We start from the raw sequence: 10000 nt of genomic DNA on the forward strand, positions 1-10000 counted from the left end.
AAATAGAATAGAAAAATAGAATAGAAAGATAGAATAGAAAAATAGAATAGAAAAATAGAATAGAAAGATAGAATAGAAAGATAAAATAGAATAGAAAAATAGAATAGAAAGATAGAATAGAAAGATAGAATAGAAAAATAGAATAGAAAGATAGAATAGAAAGATAGAATAGAAAAATAGAATAGAAAGATAGAATAGAAAGATAGAATAGAAAGATAGAATAGAAAGAGAAGGCAGTGTCTGGAACAGTTCTGATAACACTAACTCTCTAGAGACCCCTCAATTAGACTGGTTACCAGGCAACCGCCAGCGCCCCTCTCACTAGCCCCATCACACACACACTGGAGAGAGAGGGGACGGGACGGGGGGACGGGGGGACGGGAGATGGCGTGAGAGGGTAGATGAGAGAAAGTGGGAAGAGGACAGAGGAGAGGAAGGAAGAGGAGAGGGGACGGGATGGGTTAGAGACAGAGGGGACAGGGTTAGAGACAGAGGGGACGGGTTAGAGACAGAGGGGACGGGATGGGTTAGAGACAGAGGGGACGGGTTAGAGACAGAGGGGACAGGGTTAGAGACAGAGGGGACGGGTTAGAGACAGAGGGGACAGGGTTAGAGACAGAGGGACAGGGTTAGAGACAGAGGGGACAGGGTTAGAGACAGAGGGGACGGGTTAGAGACAGAGGGGACGGGTTAGAGACAGAGGGGACGGGTTAGAGACAGAGGGGACAGGATGGGTTAGAGACAGAGGGGACAGGGTTAGAGACAGAGGGGACAGGGTTAGAGACAGAGGGGACGGGGTTAGAGACAGAGGGGACGGGTTAGAGACAGAGGGGACGGGGTTAGAGACAGAGGGGACGGGTTAGAGACAGAGGGGACGGGTTAGAGACAGAGGGGATGGGTTAGAGACAGACGGGACGGGGTTAGAGACAGAGGGGACGGGTTAGAGACAGAGGGACGGGTTAGAGACAGAGGGGACAGGGTTAGAGACAGAGGGGACGGGTTAGAGACAGAGGGGATGGGTTAGAGACAGAGGGGACGGGTTAGAGACAGAGGGGACAGGGTTAGAGACAGAGGGAACGGGTTAGAGACAGAGGGGACAGGGTTAGAGACAGAGGGGACAGGGTTAGAGACAGAGGGGACAGGGTTAGAAACAGAGGGAACAGGGTTAGAGACAGAGGGGACGGGTTAGAGACAGAGGGGACGGGTTAGAGACAGAGGGGACAGGGTTAGAAACAGAGGGGACAGGGTTAGAGACAGAGGGGACGGGTTAGAGACAGAGGGGACAAGGTTAGAGACAGAGGGGACGGGTTAGAGACAGAGGGGACGGGTTAGAGACAGAGGGGATGGGTTAGAGACAGAGGGGACGGGGTTAGAGACAGAGGGACGGGTTAGAGACAGAGGGGACGGGTTAGAGACAGAGGGGATGGGTTAGAGACAGAGGGGACGGGTTAGAGACAGAGGGGACGGGTTAGAGACAGAGGGGACGGGTTAGAGACAGAGGGGACGGGGTTAGAGACAGAGGGACGGGTTAGAGACAGAGGGGACGGGTTAGAAACAGAGGGGACAGGGTTAGAGACAGAGGGGACGGGGTTAGAGACAGAGGGGATGGGTTAGAGACAGAGGGACGGGTTAGAGACAGAGGGGACGGGTTAGAGACAGAGGGGACAGGGTTAGAGACAGAGGGGACAGGGTTAGAGACAGAGGGGACGGGTTAGAGACAGAGGGGACAGGGTTAGAGACAGAGGGGATGGGTTAGAGACAGAGGGGACGGGGTTAGAGACAGAGGGGACGGGTTAGAGACAGAGGGGACGGGTTAGAGACAGAGGGGACAGGGTTAGAGACAGAGGGGACAGGGTTAGAGACAGAGGGGACGGGTTAGAGACAGAGGGGACAGGGTTAGAGACAGAGGGGACGGGTTAGAGACAGAGGGGACAGGGTTAGAGACAGAGGGGACAGGGTTAGAGACAGAGGGGACAGGGTTAGAGACAGAGGGGACGGGTTAGAGACAGAGGGGACAGGGTTAGAGACAGAGGGGACGGGGTTAGAGACAGAGGGGACGGGTTAGAGACAGAGGGGACAGGGTTAGAGACAGAGGGGACGGGTTAGAGACAGAGGGGACAGGGTTAGAGACAGAGGGGACGGGTTAGAGACAGAGGGGACGGGTTAGAGACAGAGGGGACGGGTTAGAGACAGAGGGGACGGGTTAGAGACAGAGGGGACAGAGTTAGAGACAGAGGGGACGGGTTAGAGACAGAGGGGACAGGGTTAGAGACAGAGGGGACGGGTTAGAGACAGAGGGGACAGGGTTAGAGACAGAGGGGACGGGTTAGAAACAGAGGGGACGGGTTAGAGACAGAGGGGACAGAGTTAGAGACAGAGGGGACGGGTTAGAAACAGAGGGGACGGGTTAGAGACAGAGGGGACAGGGTTAGAGACAGAGGGGACGGGTTAGAGACAGAGGGGACGGGTTAGAGACAGAGGGGACAGGGTTAGAAACAGAGGGGACGGGTTAGAGACAGAGGGGACGGGTTAGAGACAGAGGGGACAGGGTTAGAGACAGAGGGGACAGGGTTAGAGACAGAGGGACAGGGTTAGAGACAGAGGGGACAGGGTTAGAGACAGAGGGGACGGGTTAGAGACAGAGGGGACGGGTTAGAGACAGAGGGGACAGAGTTAGAGACAGAGGGGACGGGTTAGAGACAGAGGGGACGGGTTAGAGACAGAGGGGACGGGTTAGAGACAGAGGGGACGGGTTAGAGACAGAGGGGACGGGTTAGAGACAGAGGGGACAGAGTTAGACACAGAGGGGACGGGTTAGAGACAGAGGGGACGGGGTTAGAGACAGAGGGGACAGGGTTAGAGACAGAGGGGACGGGTTAGAAACAGAGGGGACGGGTTAGAGACAGAGGGGACAGAGTTAGAGACAGAGGGGACGGGTTAGAAACAGAGGGGACGGGTTAGAGACAGAGGGGACAGGGTTAGAGACAGAGGGGACGGGTTAGAGACAGAGGGGACGGGTTAGAGACAGAGGGGACAGGGTTAGAAACAGAGGGGACGGGTTAGAGACAGAGGGAACGGGTTAGAGACAGAGGGGACAGGGTTAGAGACAGAGGGGACAGGGTTAGAGACAGAGGGACAGGGTTAGAGACAGAGGGGACAGGGTTAGAGACAGAGGGGACGGGTTAGAGACAGAGGGGACAGGGTTAGAGACAGAGGGGACAGGGTTAGAGACAGAGGGGACAGGGTTAGAGACAGAGGGGACAGGGTTAGAGACAGAGGGGACAGGGTTAGAGACAGAGGGGATGGGTTAGAGACAGAGGGGACGGGGTTAGAGACAGAGGGGACGGGTTAGAGACAGAGGGGACAGGGTTAGAGACAGAGGGGACGGGTTAGAGACAGAGGGGACGGGTTAGAGACAGAGGGGACGGGTTAGAGACAGAGGGGACGGGTTAGAGACAGAGGGGACGGGGTTAGAGACAGAGGGACGGGTTAGAGACAGAGGGGACGGGTTAGAGACAGAGGGGACAGGGTTAGAGACAGAGGGGACGGGGTTAGAGACAGAGGGGATGGGGTTAGAGACAGAGGGGACAGGGTTAGAGACAGAGGGGACGGGTTAGAGACAGAGGGGACGGGTTAGAGACAGAGGGGACGGGTTAGAGACAGAGGGGACGGGTTAGAGACAGAGGGGACGGGGTTAGAGACAGAGGGACGGGTTAGAGACAGAGGGGACGGGTTAGAGACAGAGGGGACGGGGTTAGAGACAGAGGGGACGGGGTTAGAGACAGAGGGGACAGGGTTAGAGACAGAGGGGACGGGGTTAGAGACAGAGGGGACGGGTTAGAGACAGAGGGGACGGGTTAGAGCCAGAGGGGACAGGGTTAGAGACAGAGGGACGGGTTAGAGACAGAGGGGACAGGGTTAGAGACAGAGGGGACAGGGTTAGAGACAGAGGGGACAGGGTTAGAGACAGAGGGGACAGGGTTAGAGACAGAGGGGACAGGGTTAGAGACAGAGGGGACAGGGTTAGAGACAGAGGGGACGGGTTAGAGACAGAGGGGACGGGTTAGAGACAGAGGGGACGGGTTAGAGACAGAGGGGACAGGGTTAGAGACAGAGGGGACGGGTTAGAGACAGAGGGGACGGGTTAGAGACAGAGGGGACGGGTTAGAGACAGAGGGGACGGGTTAGAGACAGAGGGGACGGGTTAGAGACAGAGGGGACAGGGTTAGAGACAGAGGGGACAGGGTTAGAGACAGAGGGACAGGGACTGGTTGTCTCTTCTCTTGTGTCCGTCTCTGATTGGTTGGTGGTGGTGACTAAGCTCTGGTTGTCAGAGGGGTCAGGAGGAGGGGTCAGCCTTTCTTCTTCACTTTCTTTCATCTCCTTCTGTTTTGACTGTTGTTGTGTTGTGTTTTGGAGACGGGGAGGAGGGCGATAGCAGCATGTGTCCTGTGGTGTTTTGTCTGGGCCGATTGTTGTGCTCCCCTGCTGTGTTTTGATGTCTGGTTTTCTACTGGATTTATCTCACTGAGAAGGAGGAAGTTCCTTTACAATATCGGGGACCATTAGCCAATAGGGTCACAGGCTGACCTGCAGATATCCAATGATATTACTGTTTGACCCACGGTTAGCTAAAAAGTGTCATCAATTACATATCTGTCAGGTCAAGGCAGTAATAGGGGAATGGAGATACCGTATCACCATACCCCATTCACACACATAAACACACATACACACACACACACACACATAAACACACATACACACACACACATAAACACACATACACACACACACACATAAACACACATACACACACACATAAACACACATACACACACATAAACACACACATATAAACACACATACACACACACATAAACACACATACACACACACATAAACACACATACACACACACATAAACACACATACACACACACATAAACACACATACACACACACATAAACACACATACACACACATAAACACACACACATAAACACACATACACACACATACACACACACATAAACACACATATACACACACACATAAACACACATACACACACATATAAACACACATACACACACATAAACACACATACACACACACATAAACACACATACACACACACATAAACACACATACACACACATAAACACACACACATAAACACACATACACACACATATAAACACACATACACACACATAAACACACATACACATGCACATAAACACACATACACACACACATAAACACACATACACACACATAAACACACACACATTAACACACATACACACACATACACACACACATAAACACACATACACACACACATATACACACGCACACGCACACACGGATACTCAATAATAAGTATAACTCCCTTGGCCTTAATTATCTAACAGAAGCAGCTAGCGCTAATCTCTGGATCTCTGTGTGTGTGTGTGTGTGTGTGTGTGTGTGTGTGTGTGTGTGTGTGTGTGTGTGTGTGTGTGTGTGTGTGTGTGTGTGTGAAACGCCCCAGTGAGCTGGGTGGATTAGGCTAGCTGTGAGACCATATTTCTCCCAGCAGTAGCTCCAGGGCAGGGGTGATGGGGTGATGTATCACCCCAGCGTCAGTGTGCCGTCCTGGGCCTCACGACCTGAGCCAAGGGCCCTGGAGCTCCAGTTACCCAATCTACCGGGCCAGCTCCCTGGGTAGCAGCGCTGTGTGCGTGTGGGATCAGAGAGCTCTTTGATCGATTCAGATCATCTCAGTCCTGACTGCAGTGTGTGTGTGTGTGTGTGTGTGTGTGTGTGTGTGTGTGTGTGTGTGTGTGTGTGTGTGTGTGTGTGTGTAGTATACTGTAGAGCAGTTGCTCATATGAAACGTTATCTGTGTGTTCCACTGTGTGGGCTGATGGCTGATGAATTAGTAATGATGATGAGATAACAGTACTGCATCTCACTGTACTGACAGATAGCAGATAGTCTATGATGGGGAAGATACCTGTGTCTCAGTGTAGAAAGGGAGTGCTGCAGTTACTCTGTCTCACACACTCATACACAAGAGACACACACCCTCCTGTGTGTGTGAGGATGTTTGTTAACAGACTTCCCACTGGGCCCCTGCTCCTTTTTCCACCCCAATTTGTTTGGAACACGGGCCATTGCCATGGAGAAATGCACTGGGTTGCTTTGACAACAGCGTTCTTTTCTCCCTCATCCCAAAATGAGTCTTTCTTGTTGTGGTCAAACTTTAAATTCTCTTAGAAATGTGAATTCTAATGTGGGGCAATAAAGTCTCATACACAGACACACACTTTGCCCGTCTCCTCTGTGGCTGTGAACTTGGATCCCAGGCCTATTGGAGGTGCCAGGAGCCTTCTCTCCCACAGTCCCCTCTATTCTACTGGAACAATGAACTTCTCTTTCACTCTGTCTCTCTCTCCCTCTTCCTCTCTCTTCCTCGCTAGCTCAGCTGACCTCACAATTGAGTCATTGTCAACAGCAGAATTAGTCCCTTTTAGAGGAAGACCTGGCCTTGTGCCTCTCTGTGGGTTGTCAGCCATTCACTAGATGTGTCTATGTTCTTTGATGTGTTCTTCTACTCATTGTGTTGCTCTGTCTATGCTGTCCAGGAGGAGAGAGAGACAATGCTGTGACCTTGAGCTGTGACCTTGAGCTGTGACCTTGAGCTGTGACCTTGAGCTGTGACCTTGAGCTGAGACTGACATAATGAGGGTTTAATCTGGGTGTTTATCATTTCTTGTCACGATCGTCCCCGTGTTACCTTCATCTTCCTCACCCTCTACCTCGCTCCTCCTGTCCCTCCTCCCCTCTACCTCCCTGTCCCTCCCTCCCCTCAACCTCCCTGTCCCTCCCTCCCCTCTACCTCCCTGTCCCTCCCTCCCTCCCCTCAACCTCCCTCTCTCTCTCCCTCCCTCCCCTCAACCTCCCTCTCTCTCTCCCTCCCTCCCCTCAACCTCCCTCTCTCTCTCCCTCCCTTTCCCTCAACCTCCCTCTCTCCCTGTCCCTCCCTCCCCTCAACCTCCCTCTCTCTCTCCCTCCCTTTCCCTCAACCTCCCTCTCTCCCTGTCCCTCCGTCCCCCTATACCTCCCTTCCCCTCTACCTCCCTGTCCCTCCCTCCCCCTCTACCACCCTACCTCGCTGTCCATTCCTCCCCCTTTACCTCCCTCTCCCTCTACCTCCCTGTCCCTCCCTCCCCCTCTACCTCCCTCCCCCTCTCCCTCCCTCTCCCTTCCGGTCCCTCCCTCTCCCTCTACCTCCCTGTCCCTCCCTCCCCCTCTACCTCCCTCCCCCTCTCCCTCCCTCTCCCTTCCGGTCCCTCCCTCCCCCTCTACCTCCCTGTCCCTCCCTCCCCCTCTACCTCCCTCCCCCTCTCCCTCCCTCTCCCTTCCAGTCCCTCCCTCCCCCTCTACCTCCCTGTCCCTCCCCCTCTACCTCCCTCCCCCTCTCCCTCCCTCTCCCTTCCGGTCCCTCCCTCTCCCTCTACCTCCCTGTCCCTCCCTCCCCCTATACCTCCCTCCCCCTCTACCTCCCTCTCCCTTCCAGTCCCTCCCTCCCCCTCTACCTCCCTGTCCCTCCCTCCCCCTATACCTCCCTCCCCCTCTCCCTCCCTCTCCCTTCCGGTCCCTCCCTCTCCCTCTACCTCCCTGTCCCTCCCTCCCCCTATACCTCCCTCCCCCTCTCCCTCCCTCTCCCTTCCGGTCCCTCCCTCTCCCTCTACCTCCCTGTCCCTCCCTCCCCTATACCTCCCTCCCCCTCTACCTCCCTCTCCCTTCCGGTCCCTCCCTCCCCCTCTACCTCCCTGTCCCTCCCTCCCCCTATACCTCCCTCCCCCTCTACCTCCCTCTCCCTTCCAGTCCCTCCCTCCCCATATACCTCCCTGTCCCTCCCTCCCCCTCTACCTCCCTCTCCCTTCCAGTCCCTCCCTCCCCATATACCTCCCTCCCCCTTTACCTTCCTCCCCCTCTACCTCCCTCCCCCTGTTCCTCCCTCCCCCTTTACCTCCCTCCCCCTCTGAGTCAGCGATGCGGTCAGCTTCACTAATGGGTCACAGAGCCTGGGCGTCCTCAGTTCATGATGTGGAGGGTTCTGAATGGTTCAGTGTTTACCAACATACAGCTCTCAGCACTACTGGGACTGGGTTTGTGTGCATGTGACTGTACGTTTGAGAGTGTGTGTGTGTGTGTGTGTGTGTGTGTGTGTGTGTGTGTGTGTGTGTGTGTGTGTGTGTGTGTGTGTGTGTGTGTGTGTGTGTGTGTGTGTGTGTGTGTGTGTATGCGCATGCACATGCGCATGTGTGTGTAGCAGGTGAGACATTGTGACTCACATCCATCATTATCTCTCTACTGTGTGTGTATCTCTACTCTAATCTCTCTACTGTGTGTGTATCTCTACTCTAATCTCTCTAATGTGTGTGTATCTCTACTCTAATCTCTCTACTGTGTGTGTATCTCTACTCTAATCTCTCTAATGTGTGTGTATCTCTACTCTAATCTCTCTACTGTGTGTGTATCTCTACTCTAATCTCTCTACTGTGTGTGTATCTCTACTCTAATCTCTCTAATGTGTGTGTATCTCTACTCTAATCTCTCTACTGTGTGTGTATCTCTACTCTAATCTCTCTAATGTGTGTGTATCTCTACTCTAATCTCTCTACTGTGTGTGTATCTCTACTCTAATCTCTCTACTGTGTGTGTATCTCTACTCTAATCTCTCTACTGTGTGTGTATCTCTACTCTAATCTCTCTACTGTGAGTGTATCTCTCTAATCTCTCTACTGTGTGTGTATCTCTCTAATCTCTCTACTGTGAGTGTATCTCTCTAATCTCTCTACTGTGTGTGTATCTCTCTAATCTCTCTACTGTGCGTGTATCTCTACTCTAATCTCTCTACTGTGTGTGTATCTCTACTCTAATCTCTCTACTGTGCGTGTATCTCTCTAATCTCTCTACTGTGTGTGTATCTCTCTAATCTCTCTACTGTGTGTGTGTGTGAGTGAGTATGTATGACTGTTTGTACGTCTCCTCCATGTGGAAGTCTGTGTGTACAGTATGCTTGTATTTACCCAGAATGACAGTTTTGGGGTTAACTTCACCTATTGGAGTTTCAGAGCTTCTGCTTTTCTCCAGCGTCATACTGACACTGTCCTGATACTCTGAGTGGCTTAAAGGCAGTCTAGGCTGCTGTGACAGAGCTGTGAATCACAGGTCCATAGCGTCTTAGTCAGACGAGGTCATTACACGCTGTGGAGCAGTGGAGGCTGGTGAGGGGAGGATGGCTTAGAATAATGGCTGGAACGGCACGAATGGAATGGCATCAACCACATGGAAACCATGTGTTTGATGTTGTTGATACCTTTCCACTGCATCCATCACCACGTGCCTGTCCTCCCCAATTAAGGTGCCACCAACCTCCTGTGCTGTGGAGAGATGAGACTGAAAATGGAACAAATTGAAGAATGAAATTCAGCTAGTGTTTTATGTTTTTTTACCTGACAAATATCTCCATGGTCTGGAACGCTACATTCATTTTCTTTTTATTCAACTATTATCCCTCCCTCCCTACATTCCTACCTTCACCGTGACGTAGTGGTTAAAGGAGGTCAGTCAGCACCTGGGAGAGAGAGATTGGTCAGTGTTTGAGAGGGGAATCGTTTTCTTCAGCTTTCCCAAGCCAAACGGAAAAAGTTAGGGGAAGCTCTCCTTTGTGTGTGAGGTTCAATTCCAGTCTATTCAGAAAGTTAATCACATTCCAATTCCAGATTTTCCTCATTAAAAAGCATTGAAGAATATTGGAATTGGAAGTTCTGTGTACTTCCTGAATTGACCCCAACACACACACACACACACACACACACACACACACACACACACACACACACACACACACACACACACACACACACACACACACACACACACACACACACACTATTGAGCTTGTACAGATGCTGTACACCTCTGGTTTGTGTGTGT

At 52.2% G+C, this 10000-nt stretch overlaps 1 protein-coding gene across 3 annotated transcripts in view; it reads left to right on the forward strand.

Annotated features, from left to right (window-relative positions):
- Positions 1-10000, forward strand: part of LOC106612913 (schwannomin-interacting protein 1) — a 302373-nt gene that overhangs the window by 271066 nt on the left and 21307 nt on the right. The gene's annotated exons all lie outside the window — the stretch shown is intronic.

Source organism: Salmo salar, chromosome ssa09, assembly GCF_905237065.1.
Source record: "Salmo salar chromosome ssa09, Ssal_v3.1, whole genome shotgun sequence".
Lineage (NCBI taxonomy): Eukaryota > Metazoa > Chordata > Actinopteri > Salmoniformes > Salmonidae > Salmo > Salmo salar.